Source organism: Anomaloglossus baeobatrachus, chromosome 4 (genome assembly GCF_048569485.1).
Source record: "Anomaloglossus baeobatrachus isolate aAnoBae1 chromosome 4, aAnoBae1.hap1, whole genome shotgun sequence".
NCBI lineage: Eukaryota > Metazoa > Chordata > Amphibia > Anura > Aromobatidae > Anomaloglossus > Anomaloglossus baeobatrachus.
Genome location: NC_134356.1, coordinates 646,738,960 through 646,753,959, shown reverse-complemented (window position 1 = coordinate 646,753,959; position 15,000 = coordinate 646,738,960). Strand labels below are relative to the sequence as shown.

The 15,000-nt window shown below is 38.7% G+C and overlaps 2 non-coding genes across 2 annotated transcripts in view; both read left to right on the top strand.

Annotated features, from left to right (window-relative positions):
* The first annotated feature begins 5,000 nt into the window (after positions 1-5,000).
* TRNAM-CAU (transfer RNA methionine (anticodon CAU)) lies at positions 5,001-5,073 on the top strand. The gene has a single exon. It is a non-coding gene; the product is annotated as a tRNA-Met (tRNA).
* A 9,861-nt stretch (positions 5,074-14,934) lies between these two features.
* TRNAM-CAU (transfer RNA methionine (anticodon CAU)) overlaps positions 14,935-15,000 on the top strand; it is a 73-nt gene continuing 7 nt past the window's right edge. Inside the window, exon 1 of the tRNA in view lies at positions 14,935-15,000. This exon is cut by the window's right edge and continues 7 nt beyond it. This is a non-coding gene — a tRNA (tRNA-Met).

Genomic DNA, 15,000 nt, shown 5'->3' with positions numbered 1-15,000 from the left:
AAAAAAAAAAGAGTGTTGCTTTGATTAAAAAACTTTTTCCTTTCAACAGTTTAAGCTTGACTCATTTGAACAGTAGTTAGGAGCTAGTGGCTTATTCTGATGATTATGAGGTTTTCCCTCAGATAGGGTACAGTTCACTCCTTTTTTTTTGACTGGGGAGCTTGAGAAATTTGCCATTCAGTTGTTAAATTCTACAGATTAGAATGGAAATTGGAGGCCAAAGGACAGGCCATACGAGTTTTTGAGTTCCTCGACATTTTGAAGTAAAAAATGATAGTTGAGAATAGTTTGAGCTATGAAACCTATAAAAGTGTTGTGCAAGAGTTAGAAATGAAGTGCCAAGACCGTAACGTTTTGCAAATTTGGCTGCAAAGTGCAAATTTTACCTAAACTGCTTTTTCATGCAAACAACTGTCGGCCTTTGAATGTCAGAGATAGTACAGTAAAACCAGCATTCCCATACCGGGAGTCGAACCCGGGCCGCCTGGGTGAAAACCAGGAATCCTAACCGCTAGACCATATGGGAAGTGTTGTTCTCATAAAACGTTGTCAATGTGGAAAAAGAAGAACTTAATTGCTTTCAGTAAGTAAGTTTGGCACATCCTTGCTAGAAGCTTGCCTCGTTAGCGCAGTAGGTAGCGCATCAGTCTCATAATCTGAAGGTCGTGTGTTCGATCCTCACACGGGGCACTATGCTTTAGATATTTTGTCTCCATCTTGACTAGACAGCCAGAACTGTATCCACTCAGTACCAAAAAACGTCAGATATAAAGGAAGGGGGTTTTAGATCCTTTGAAACCAAATAGTTAAAAGTCAAAAGTAAAAATGATTTGTGATATGAATTCAAATGGAGTATTGAGCAAAAGAATGGAATGAATGTCCAAAATCTATTGTGGTCATCATTTTTTGCTGCAAAGAGCAAATCCAAGCTAGACTGACTGTATGCATGGCTTGTGTCGACCTTTGAATGCGTGACTTATTACAGAAAAAGTGGCAATCCCATAGCAGGAATCGAACCAGTAAACTAAGAATACTGGTTGCTTGGTCAAATGGGATAACCCAAAGAGTCACAGAAAAAATGAGAGGCGTAAAAAAAAAAAAAAAGAGTGTTGCTTTGATTAAAAAACTTTTTCCTTTCAACAGTTTAAGCTTGACTCATTTGAACAGTAGTTAGGAGCTAGTGGCTTATTCTGATGATTATGAGGTTTTCCCTCAGATAGGGTACAGTTCACTCCTTTTTTTTTGACTGGGGAGCTTGAGAAATTTGCCATTCAGTTGTTAAATTCTACAGATTAGAATGGAAATTGGAGGCCAAAGGACAGGCCATACGAGTTTTTGAGTTCCTCGACATTTTGAAGTAAAAAATGATAGTTGAGAATAGTTTGAGCTATGAAACCTATAAAAGTGTTGTGCAAGAGTTAGAAATGAAGTGCCAAGACCGTAACGTTTTGCAAATTTGGCTGCAAAGTGCAAGTTTTACCTGAACTGCTTTTTTATGCAAACAACTGTCGGCCTTTGAATGTCAGAGATAGTACAGTAAAACCAGCATTCCCATACCGGGAGTCGAACCCGGGCCGCCTGGGTGAAAACCAGGAATCCTAACCGCTAGACCATATGGGAAGTGTTGTTCTCATAAGACGTTGTCAATGTGGAAAAAGAAGAACTTAATTGCTTTCAGTAAGTAAGTTTGGCACATCCTTGCTAGAAGCTCGCCTCGTTAGCGCAGTAGGTAGCGCATCAGTCTCATAATCTGAAGGTCGTGAGTTCGTTCCTCACACGGGGCACTATGCTTTAGATATTTTGTCTCCATCTTGACTAGACAGCCAGAACTGTATCCACTCAGTACCAAAAAACGTCAGATATAAAGGAAGGGGGTTTTAGATCCTTTGAAACCAAATAGTTAAAAGTCAAAAGTAAAAATGATTTGTGATATGAATTCAAATGGAGTATTGAGCAAAAGAATGGAATGAATGTCCAAAATCTATTGTGGTCATCATTTTTTGCTGCAAAGAGCAAATCCAAGCTAGACTGACTGTATGCATGGCTTGTGTCGACCTTTGAATGCGTGACTTATTACAGAAAAAGTGGCAATCCCATAGCAGGAATCGAACCAGTAAACTAAGAATACTGGTTGCTTGGTCAAATGGGATAACCCAAAGAGTCACAGAAAAAATGAGAGGCGTAAAAAAAAAAAAAAAGAGTGTTGCTTTGATTAAAAAACTTTTTCCTTTCAACAGTTTAAGCTTGACTCATTTGAACAGTAGTTAGGAGCTAGTGGCTTATTCTGATGATTATGAGGTTTTCCCTCAGATAGGGTACAGTTCACTCCTTTTTTTTTGACTGGGGAGCTTGAGAAATTTGCCATTCAGTTGTTAAATTCTACAGATTAGAATGGAAATTGGAGGCCAAAGGACAGGCCATACGAGTTTTTGAGTTCCTCGACATTTTGAAGTAAAAAATGATAGTTGAGAATAGTTTGAGCTATGAAACCTATAAAAGTGTTGTGCAAGAGTTAGAAATGAAGTGCCAAGACCGTAACGTTTTGCAAATTTGGCTGCAAAGTGCAAGTTTTACCTGAACTGCTTTTTTATGCAAACAACTGTCGGCCTTTGAATGTCAGAGATAGTACAGTAAAACCAGCATTCCCATACCGGGAGTCGAACCCGGGCCGCCTGGGTGAAAACCAGGAATCCTAACCGCTAGACCATATGGGAAGTGTTGTTCTCATAAGACGTTGTCAATGTGGAAAAAGAAGAACTTAATTGCTTTCAGTAAGTAAGTTTGGCACATCCTTGCTAGAAGCTCGCCTCGTTAGCGCAGTAGGTAGCGCATCAGTCTCATAATCTGAAGGTCGTGAGTTCGTTCCTCACACGGGGCACTATGCTTTAGATATTTTGTCTCCATCTTGACTAGACAGCCAGAACTGTATCCACTCAGTACCAAAAAACGTCAGATATAAAGGAAGGGGGTTTTAGATCCTTTGAAACCAAATAGTTAAAAGTCAAAAGTAAAAATGATTTGTGATATGAATTCAAATGGAGTATTGAGCAAAAGAATGGAATGAATGTCCAAAATCTATTGTGGTCATCATTTTTTGCTGCAAAGAGCAAATACAAGCTAGACTGACTGTATGCATGGCTTGTGTCGACCTTTGAATGCGTGACTTATTACAGAAAAAGTGGCACTCCCATAGCAGGAATCGAACCAGTAAACTAAGAATACTGGTTGCTTGGTCAAATGGGATAACCCAAAGAGTCACAGAAAAAATGAGAGGCGTAAAAAAAAAAAAAAAGAGTGTTGCTTTGATTAAAAAACTTTTTCCTTTCAACAGTTTAAGCTTGACTCATTTGAACAGTAGTTAGGAGCTAGTGGCTTATTCTGATGATTATGAGGTTTTCCCTCAGATAGGGTACAGTTCACTCCTTTTTTTTTGACTGGGGAGCTTGAAAAATTTGCCATTCAGTTGTTAAATTCTACAGATTAGAATGGAAATTGGAGGCCAAAGGACAGGCCATACGAGTTTTTGAGTTCCTCGACATTTTGAAGTAAAAAATGATAGTTGAGAATAGTTTGAGCTATGAAACATATAAAAGTGTTGTGCAAGAGTTAGAAATGAAGTGCCAAGACCGTAACGTTTTGCAAATTTGGCTGCAAAGTGCAAATTTTACCTGAACTGCTTTTTTATGCAAACAACTGTCGGCCTTTGAATGTCAGAGATAGTACAGAAAAAGCAGCATTCCCAAACCTGGAGTCGAACCCGGGCCGTCTGGGTGAAAACCAGGAATCCTAACCGCTAGACCATATGGGAAGTGTTGTTCTCATAAGACGTTGTCAATGTGGAAAAAGAAGAACTTAATTGCTTTCAGTAAGTAAGTTTGGCACATCCTTGCTAGAAGCTTGCCTCGTTAGCGCAGTAGGTAACGCATCAGTCTCATAAGCTGAAGGTCGTGTGTTCGATCCTCACACGGGGCACTATGCTTTAGATATTTTGTCTCCATCTTGACTAGACAGCCAGAACTGTATCCACTCAGTACCAAAAAACGTCAGATATAAAGGAAGGGGGTTTTAGATCCTTTGAAACCAAATAGTTAAAAGTCAAAAGTAAAAATGATTTGTGATATGAATTCAAATGGAGTATTGAGCAAAAGAATGGAATGAATGTCCAAAATCTATTGTGGTCATCATTTTTTGCTGCAAAGAGCAAATCCAAGCTAGACTGACTGTATGCATGGCTTGTGTCGACCTTTGAATGCGTGACTTATTACAGAAAAAGTGGCAATCCCATAGCAGGAATCGAACCAGTAAACTAAGAATACTGGTTGCTTGGTCAAATGGGATAACCCAAAGAGTCACAGAAAAAATGAGAGGCGTAAAAAAAAAAAAAAAAAAAAAAGAGTGTTGCTTTGATTAAAAAACTTTTTCCTTTCAACAGTTTAAACTTGACTCATTTGAACAGTAGTTAGGAGCTAGTGGCTTATTCTGATGATTATGAGGTTTTCCCTCAGATAGGGTACAGTTCACTCCTTTTTTTTTGACTGGGGAGCTTGAGAAATTTGCCATTCAGTTGTTAAATTCTACAGATTAGAATGGAAATTGGAGGCCAAAGGACAGGCCATACGAGTTTTTGAGTTCCTCGACATTTTGAAGTAAAAAATGATAGTTGAGAATAGTTTGAGCTATGAAACCTATAAAAGTGTTGTGCAAGAGTTAGAAATGAAGTGCCAAGACCGTAACGTTTTGCAAATTTGGCTGCAAAGTGCAAATTTTACCTGAACTGCTTTTTTATGCAAACAACTGTCGGCCTTTGAATGTCAGAGATAGTACAGTAAAACCAGCATTCCCATACCGGGAGTCGAACCCGGGCCGCCTGGGTGAAAACCAGGAATCCTAACCGCTAGACCATATGGGAAGTGTTGTTCTCATAAGACGTTGTCAATGTGGAAAAAGAAGAACTTAATTGCTTTGAGTAAGTAAGTTTGGCACATCCTTGCTAGAAGCTTGCCTCGTTAGCGCAGTAGGTAGCGCGTCAGTCTCATAATCTGAAGGTCGTGAGTTCGATCCTCACACGGGGCACTATGCTTTAGATATTTTGTCTCCATCTTGACTAGACAGCCAGAACTGTATCCACTCAGTACCAAAAAACGTCAGATATAAAGGAAGGGGGTTTTGGATCCTTTGAAACCAAATAGTTAAAAGTCAAAAGTAAAAATGATTTGTGATATGAATTCAAATGGAGTATTGAGCAAAAGAATGGAATGAATGTCCAAAATCTATTGTGGTCATCATTTTTTGCTGCAAAGAGCAAATCCAAGCTAGACTGACTGTATGCATGGCTTGTGTCGACCTTTCAATGCGTGACTTATTACCGAAAAAGTGGCAATCCCATAGCAGGAATCGAACCAGTAAACTAAGAATACTGGTTGCTTGGTCAAATGGGATAACCCAAAGAGTCACAGAAAAAATGAGAGGCGTAAAAAAAAAAAAAAAGAGTGTTGCTTTGATTAAAAAACTTTTTCCTTTCAACAGTTTAAGCTTGACTCATTTGAACAGTAGTTAGGAGCTAGTGGCTTATTCTGATGATTATGAGGTTTTCCCTCAGATAGGGTACAGTTCACTCCTTTTTTTTTGACTGGGGAGCTTGAGAAATTTGCCATTCAGTTGTTAAATTCTACAGATTAGAATGGAAATTGGAGGCCAAAGGACAGGCCATACGAGTTTTTGAGTTCCTCGACATTTTGAAGTAAAAAATGATAGTTGAGAATAGTTTGAGCTATGAAACATATAAAAGTGTTGTGCAAGAGTTAGAAATGAAGTGCCAAGACCGTAACGTTTTTTAAATTTGGCTGCAAAGTGCAAATTTTACCTGAACTGCTTTTTTATGCAAACAACTGTCGGCCTTTGAATGTCAGAGATAGTACAGAAAAAGCAGCCTTCCCATACCTGGAGTCGAACCCGGGCCGTCTGGGTGAAAACCAGGAATCCTAACCGCTAGACCATATGGGAAGTGTTGTTCTCATAAGACGTTGTCAATGTGGAAAAAGAAGAACTTAATTGCTTTCAGTAAGTAAGTTTGGCACATCCTTGCTAGAAGCTTGCCTCGTTAGCGCAGTAGGTAACGCATCAGTCTCATAATCTGAAGGTCGTGTGTTCGATCCTCACACGGGGCACTATGCTTTAGATATTTTGTCTCCATCTTGACTAGACAGCCAGAACTGTATCCACTCAGTACCAAAAAACGTCAGATATAAAGGAAGGGGGTTTTAGATCCTTTGAAACCAAATAGTTAAAAGTCAAAAGTAAAAATGATTTGTGATATGAATTCAAATGGAGTATTGAGCAAAAGAATGGAATGAATGTCCAAAATCTATTGTGGTCATCATTTTTTGCTGCAAAGAGCAAATCCAAGCTAGACTGACTGTATGCATGGCTTGTGTCGACCTTTCAATGCGTGACTTATTACAGAAAAAGTGGCAATCCCATAGCAGGAATCGAACCAGTAAACTAAGAATACTGGTTGCTTGGTCAAATGGGATAACCCAAAGAGTCACAGAAAAAATGAGAGGCGTAAAAAAAAAAAAAAAAAAAAAAAAAAAAAAAGAGTGTTGCTTTGATTAAAAAACTTTTTCCTTTCAACAGTTTAAGCTTGACTCATTTGAACAGTAGTTAGGAGCTAGTGGCTTATTCTGATGATTATGAGGTTTTCCCTTAGATAGGGTACAGTTTACTCCTTTTTTTTTGACTGGGGAGCTTGAGAAATTTGCCATTCAGTTATTAAATTCTACAGAATAGAATGGAAATTGGAGGCCAAAGGACAGGCCATACGAGTTTTTGAGTTCCTCGACATTTTGAAGTAAAAAATGATAGTTGAGAATAGTTTGAGCTATGAAACCTATAAAAGTGTTGTGCAAGAGTTAGAAATGAAGTGCCAAGACCGTAACGTTTTGCAAATTTGGCTGCAAAGTGCAAATTTTACCTAAACTGCTTTTTCATGCAAACAACTGTCGGCCTTTGAATGTCAGAGATAGTACAGTAAAACCAGCATTCCCATACCGGGAGTCGAACCCGGGCCGCCTGGGTGAAAACCAGGAATCCTAACCGCTAGACCATATGGGAAGTGTTGTTCTCATAAGACGTTGTCAATGTGGAAAAAGAAGAACTTAATTGCTTTCAGTAAGTAAGTTTGGCACATCCATGCTAGAAGCTTGCCTCGTTAGCGCAGTAGGTAGCGCATCAGTCTCATAATCTGAAGGTCGTGAGTTCGATCCTCACACGGGGCACTATGCTTTAGATATTTTGTCTCCATCTTGACTAGACAGCCAGAACTGTATCCACTCAGTACCAAAAAACGTCAGATATAAAGGAAGGGGGTTTTGGATCCTTTGAAACAAAACAGTTAAAAGTCAAAAGTAAAAATGATTTGTGATATGAATTCAAATGGAGTATTGAGCAAAATAATGGAATGAATGTCCAAAATCTATTGTGGTCATCATTTTTTGCTGCAAAGAGCAAATACAAGCTAGACTGACTGTATGCATGGCTTGTGTCGACCTTTCAATGCGTGACTTATTACCGAAAAAGTGGCAATCCCATAGCAGGAATCGAACCAGTAAACTAAGAATACTGGTTGCTTGGTCAAATGGGATAACCCAAAGAGTCACAGAAAAAATGAGAGACGTAAAAAAAAAAAAAAAAAAAAAAGAGTGTTGCTTTGATTAAAAAACTTTTTCCTTTCAACAGTTTAAGCTTGACTCATTTGAACAGTAGTTAGGAGCTAGTGGCTTATTCTGATGATTATGAGGTTTTCCCTCAGATAGGGTACAGTTCACTCCTTTTTTTTTGACTGGGGAGCTTGAGAAATTTGCCATTCAGTTGTTAAATTCTACAGATTAGAATGGAAATTGGAGGCCAAAGGACAGGCCATACGAGTTTTTGAGTTCCTCGACATTTTGAAGTAAAAAATGATAGTTGAGAATAGTTTGAGCTATGAAACCTATAAAAGTGTTGTGCAAGAGTTAGAAATGAAGTGCCAAGACCGTAACGTTTTGCAAATTTGGCTCCAAAGTGCAAATTTTACCTAAACTGCTTTTTCATGCAAACAACTGTCGGCCTTTGAATGTCAGAGATAGTACAGTAAAACCAGCATTCCCATACCAGGAGTCGAACCCGGGCCGCCTGGGTGAAAACCAGGAATCCTAACCGCTAGACCATATGGGAAGTGTTGTTCTCATAAGACGTTGTCAATGTGGAAAAAGAAGAACTTAATTGCTTTCAGTAAGTAAGTTTGGCACATCCTTGCTAGAAGCTTGCCTCGTTAGCGCAGTAGGTAGCGCATCAGTCTCATAATCTGAAGGTCGTGTGTTCAATCCTCACACGGGGCACTATGCTTTAGATATTTTGTCTCCATCTTGACTAGACAGCCAGAACTGTATCCACTCAGTACCAAAAAACGTCAGATATAAAGGAAGGGGGTTTTAGATCCTTTGAAACCAAATAGTTAAAAGTCAAAAGTAAAAATGATTTGTGATATGAATTCAAATGGAGTATTGAGCAAAAGAATGGAATGAATGTCCAAAATCTATTGTGGTCATCATTTTTTGCTGCAAAGAGCAAATCCAAGCTAGACTGACTGTATGCATGGCTTGTGTCGACCTTTGAATGCGTGACTTATTACAGAAAAAGTGGCAATCCCATAGCAGGAATCGAACCAGTAAACTAAGAATACTGGTTGCTTGGTCAAATGGGATAACCCAAAGAGTCACAGAAAAAATGAGAGGCGTAAAAAAAAAAAAAAAAAAAAAAAAAAAAAAAAAAAAAAAAAAGAGTGTTGCTTTCATTAAAAAACTTTTTCCTTTCAACAGTTTAAGCTTGACTCATTTGAACAGTAGTTAGGAGCTAGTGGCTTATTCTGATGATTATGAGGTTTTCCCTTAGATAGGGTACAGTTTACTCCTTTTTTTTTGACTGGGGAGCTTGAGAAATTTGCCATTCAGTTATTAAATTCTACAGAATAGAATGGAAATTGGAGGCCAAAGGACAGGCCATACGAGTTTTTGAGTTCCTCGACATTTTGAAGTAAAAAATGATAGTTGAGAATAGTTTGAGCTATGAAACCTATAAAAGTGTTGTGCAAGAGTTAGAAATGAAGTGCCAAGACCGTAACGTTTTGCAAATTTGGCTGCAAAGTGCAAATTTTACCTAAACTGCTTTTTCATGCAAACAACTGTCGGCCTTTGAATGTCAGAGATAGTACAGTAAAACCAGCATTCCCATACCGGGAGTCGAACCCGGGCCGCCTGGGTGAAAACCAGGAATCCTAACCGCTAGACCATATGGGAAGTGTTGTTCTCATAAGACGTTGTCAATGTGGAAAAAGAAGAACTTAATTGCTTTCAGTAAGTAAGTTTGGCACATCCATGCTAGAAGCTTGCCTCGTTAGCGCAGTAGGTAGCGCATCAGTCTCATAATCTGAAGGTCGTGAGTTCGATCCTCACACGGGGCACTATGCTTTAGATATTTTGTCTCCATCTTGACTAGACAGCCAGAACTGTATCCACTCAGTACCAAAAAACGTCAGATATAAAGGAAGGGGGTTTTGGATCCTTTGAAACAAAACAGTTAAAAGTCAAAAGTAAAAATGATTTGTGATATGAATTCAAATGGAGTATTGAGCAAAATAATGGAATGAATGTCCAAAATCTATTGTGGTCATCATTTTTTGCTGCAAAGAGCAAATACAAGCTAGACTGACTGTATGCATGGCTTGTGTCGACCTTTCAATGCGTGACTTATTACCGAAAAAGTGGCAATCCCATAGCAGGAATCGAACCAGTAAACTAAGAATACTGGTTGCTTGGTCAAATGGGATAACCCAAAGAGTCACAGAAAAAATGAGAGGCGTAAAAACAAAAAAAAAAAAAAAAAAGAGTGTTGCTTTGATTAAAAAACTTTTTCCTTTCAACAGTTTAAGCTTGACTCATTTGAACAGTAGTTAGGAGCTAGTGGCTTATTCTGATGATTATGAGGTTTTCCCTCAGATAGGGTACAGTTCACTCCTTTTTTTTGACTGGGGAGCTTGAGAAATTTGCCATTCAGTTGTTAAATTCTACAGATTAGAATGGAAATTGGAGGCCAAAGGACAGGCCATACGAGTTTTTGAGTTCCTCGACATTTTGAAGTAAAAAATGATAGTTGAGAATAGTTTGAGCTATGAAACCTATAAAAGTGTTGTGCAAGAGTTAGAAATGAAGTGCCAAGACCGTAACGTTTTGCAAATTTGGCTGCAAAGTGCAAGTTTTACCTGAACTGCTTTTTTATGCAAACAACTGTCGGCCTTTGACTGTCAGAGATAGTACAGTAAAACCAGCATTCCCATACCGGGAGTCGAACCCGGGCTGCCTGGGTGAAAACCAGGAATCATAACCGCTAGACCATATGGGAAGTGTTGTTCTCATAAGACGTTGTCAATGTGGAAAAAGAAGAACTTAATTGCTTTCAGTAAGTAAGTTTGGCACATCCTTGCTAGAAGCTCGCCTCGTTAGCGCAGTAGGTAGCGCATCAGTCTCATAATCTGAAGGTCGTGAGTTTGATCCTCACACGGGGCACTATGCTTTAGATATTTTGTCTCCATCTTGACTAGACAGCCAGAACTGTATCCACTCAGTACCAAAAAACGTCAGATATAAAGGAAGGGGGTTTTAGATCCTTTGAAACCAAATAGTTAAAAGTCAAAAGTAAAAATGATTTGTGATATGAATTCAAATGGAGTATTGAGCAAAAGAATGGAATGAATGTCCAAAATCTATTGTGGTCATCATTTTTTGCTGCAAAGAGCAAATCCAAGCTAGACTGACTGTATGCATGGCTTGTGTCGACCTTTGAATGCGTGACTTATTACAGAAAAAGTGGCAATCCCATAGCAGGAATCGAACCAGTAAACTAAGAATACTGGTTGCTTGGTCAAATGGGATAACCCAAAGAGTCACAGAAAAAATGAGAGGCGTAAAAAAAAAAAAAAAGAGTGTTGCTTTGATTAAAAAACTTTTTCCTTTCAACAGTTTAAGCTTGACTCATTTGAACAGTAGTTAGGAGCTAGTGGCTTATTCTGATGATTATGAGGTTTTCCCTCAGATAGGGTACAGTTCACTCCTTTTTTTTTGACTGGGGAGCTTGAAAAATTTGCCATTCAGTTGTTAAATTCTACAGATTAGAATGGAAATTGGAGGCCAAAGGACAGGCCATACGAGTTTTTGAGTTCCTCGACATTTTGAAGTAAAAAATGATAGTTGAGAATAGTTTGAGCTATGAAACCTATAAAAGTGTTGTGCAAGAGTTAGAAATGAAGTGCCAAGACCGTAACGTTTTGCAAATTTGGCTGCAAAGTGCAAATTTTACCTGAACTGCTTTTTTATGCAAACAACTGTCGGCCTTTGAATGTCAGAGATAGTACAGAAAAAGCAGCATTCCCATACCGGGAGTCGAACCCGGGCCGTCTGGGTGAAAACCAGGAATCCTAACCGCTAGACCATATGGGAAGTGTTGTTCTCATAAGACGTTGTCAATGTGGAAAAAGAAGAACTTAATTGCTTTCAGTAAGTAAGTTTGGCACATGCTTGCTAGAAGCTTGCCTCGTTAGCGCAGTAGGTAACGCATCAGTCTCATAATCTGAAGGTCGTGTGTTCGATCCTCAAACGGGGCACTATGCTTTAGATATTTTGTCTCCATCTTGACTAAACAGCCAGAACTGTATCCACTCAGTACCAAAAAACGTCAGATATAAAGGAAGGGGGTTTTAGATCCTTTGAAACCAAATAGTTAAAAGTCAAAAGTAAAAATGATTTGTGATATGAATTCAAATGGAGTATTGAGCAAAAGAATGGAATGAATGTCCAAAATCTATTGTGGTCATCATTTTTTGCTGCAAAGAGCAAATCCAAGCTAGACTGACTGTATGCATGGCTTGTGTCGACCTTTCAATGCGTGACTTATTACAGAAAAAGTGGCAATCCCATAGCAGGAATCGAACCAGTAAACTAAGAATACTGGTTGCTTGGTCAAATGGGATAACCCAAAGAGTCACAGAAAAAATGAGAGGCGTAAAAAAAAAAAAAAAAAAAAGAGTGTTGCTTTCATTAAAAAACTTTTTCCTTTCAACAGTTTAAGCTTGACTCATTTGAACAGTAGTTAGGAGCTAGTGGCTTATTCTGATGATTATGAGGTTTTCCCTTAGATAGGGTACAGTTTACTCCTTTTTTTTTGACTGGGGAGCTTGAGAAATTTGCCATTCAGTTATTAAATTCTACAGAATAGAATGGAAATTGGAGGCCAAAGGACAGGCCATACGAGTTTTTGAGTTCCTCGACATTTTGAAGTAAAAAATGATAGTTGAGAATAGTTTGAGCTATGAAACCTATAAAAGTGTTGTGCAAGAGTTAGAAATGAAGTGCCAAGACCGTAACGTTTTGCAAATTTGGCTGCAAAGTGCAAATTTTACCTAAACTGCTTTTTCATGCAAACAACTGTCGGCCTTTGAATGTCAGAGATAGTACAGTAAAACCAGCATTCCCATACCGGGAGTCGAACCCGGGCCGCCTGGGTGAAAACCAGGAATCCTAACCGCTAGACCATATGGGAAGTGTTGTTCTCATAAGACGTTGTCAATGTGGAAAAAGAAGAACTTAATTGCTTTCAGTAAGTAAGTTTGGCACATCCATGCTAGAAGCTTGCCTCGTTAGCGCAGTAGGTAGCGCATCAGTCTCATAATCTGAAGGTCGTGAGTTCGATCCTCACACGGGGCACTATGCTTTAGATATTTTGTCTCCATCTTGACTAGACAGCCAGAACTGTATCCACTCAGTACCAAAAAACGTCAGATATAAAGGAAGGGGGTTTTGGATCCTTTGAAACAAAACAGTTAAAAGTCAAAAGTAAAAATGATTTGTGATATGAATTCAAATGGAGTATTGAGCAAAATAATGGAATGAATGTCCAAAATCTATTGTGGTCATCATTTTTTGCTGCAAAGAGCAAATACAAGCTAGACTGACTGTATGCATGGCTTGTGTCGACCTTTCAATGCGTGACTTATTACCGAAAAAGTGGCAATCCCATAGCAGGAATCGAACCAGTAAACTAAGAATACTGGTTGCTTGGTCAAATGGGATAACCCAAAGAGTCACAGAAAAAATGAGAGACGTAAAAAAAAAAAAAAAAAAAAAAGAGTGTTGCTTTGATTAAAAAACTTTTTCCTTTCAACAGTTTAAGCTTGACTCATTTGAACAGTAGTTAGGAGCTAGTGGCTTATTCTGATGATTATGAGGTTTTCCCTCAGATAGGGTACAGTTCACTCCTTTTTTTTTGACTGGGGAGCTTGAGAAATTTGCCATTCAGTTGTTAAATTCTACAGATTAGAATGGAAATTGGAGGCCAAAGGACAGGCCATACGAGTTTTTGAGTTCCTCGACATTTTGAAGTAAAAAATGATAGTTGAGAATAGTTTGAGCTATGAAACCTATAAAAGTGTTGTGCAAGAGTTAGAAATGAAGTGCCAAGACCGTAACGTTTTGCAAATTTGGCTCCAAAGTGCAAATTTTACCTAAACTGCTTTTTCATGCAAACAACTGTCGGCCTTTGAATGTCAGAGATAGTACAGTAAAACCAGCATTCCCATACCAGGAGTCGAACCCGGGCCGCCTGGGTGAAACCCAGGAATCCTAACCGCTAGACCATATGGGAAGTGTTGTTCTCATAAGACGTTGTCAATGTGGAAAAAGAAGAACTTAATTGCTTTCAGTAAGTAAGTTTGGCACATCCTTGCTAGAAGCTTGCCTCGTTAGCGCAGTAGGTAGCGCATCAGTCTCATAATCTGAAGGTCGTGTGTTCGATCCTCACACGGGGCACTATGCTTTAGATATTTTGTCTCCATCTTGACTAGACAGCCAGAACTGTATCCACTCAGTACCAAAAAACGTCAGATATAAAGGAAGGGGGTTTTAGATCCTTTGAAACCAAATAGTTAAAAGTCAAAAGTAAAAATGATTTGTGATATGAATTCAAATGGAGTATTGAGCAAAAGAATGGAATGAATGTCCAAAATCTATTGTGGTCATCATTTTTTGCTGCAAAGAGCAAATCCAAGCTAGACTGACTGTATGCATGGCTTGTGTCGACCTTTGAATGCGTGACTTATTACAGAAAAAGTGGCAATCCCATAGCAGGAATCGAACCAGTAAACTAAGAATACTGGTTGCTTGGTCAAATGGGATAACCCAAAGAGTCACAGAAAAAATGAGAGGCGTAAAAAAAAAAAAAAAAAAAAAAAAAAAAAAAAAGAGTGTTGCTTTCATTAAAAAACTTTTTCCTTTCAACAGTTTAAGCTTGACTCATTTGAACAGTAGTTAGGAGCTAGTGGCTTATTCTGATGATTATGAGGTTTTCCCTTAGATAGGGTACAGTTTACTCCTTTTTTTTTGACTGGGGAGCTTGAGAAATTTGCCATTCAGTTATTAAATTCTACAGATTAGAATGGAAATTGGAGGCCAAAGGACAGGCCATACGAGTTTTTGAGTTCCTCGATATTTTGAAGTAAAAAATGATAGTTGAGAATAGTTTGAGCTATGAAACCTATAAAAGTGTTGTGCAAGAGTTGGAAATGAAGTGCCAAGACCCTAACGTTTTGCAAATTTGGCTGCAAAGTGCAAATTTTACCTGAACTGCTTTTTTATGCAAACAACTGTCGGCCTTTGAATGTCAGAGATAGTACAGAAAAAGCAGCATTCCCATACCGGGAGTCGAACCCGAGCCACCTGGGTGAAAACCAGGAATCCTAACCGCTAGACCATATGGGAAGTGTTGTTCTCATAAGACGTTGTCAATGTGGAAAAAGAAGAACTTAATTGCTTTCAGTAAGTAAGTTTGGCACATCCTTGCTAGAAGCTTGCCTCGTTAGCGCAGTAGGTAGCGCGTCAGTCTCATAATCTGAAGGTCGTGAGTTCGATCCTCACA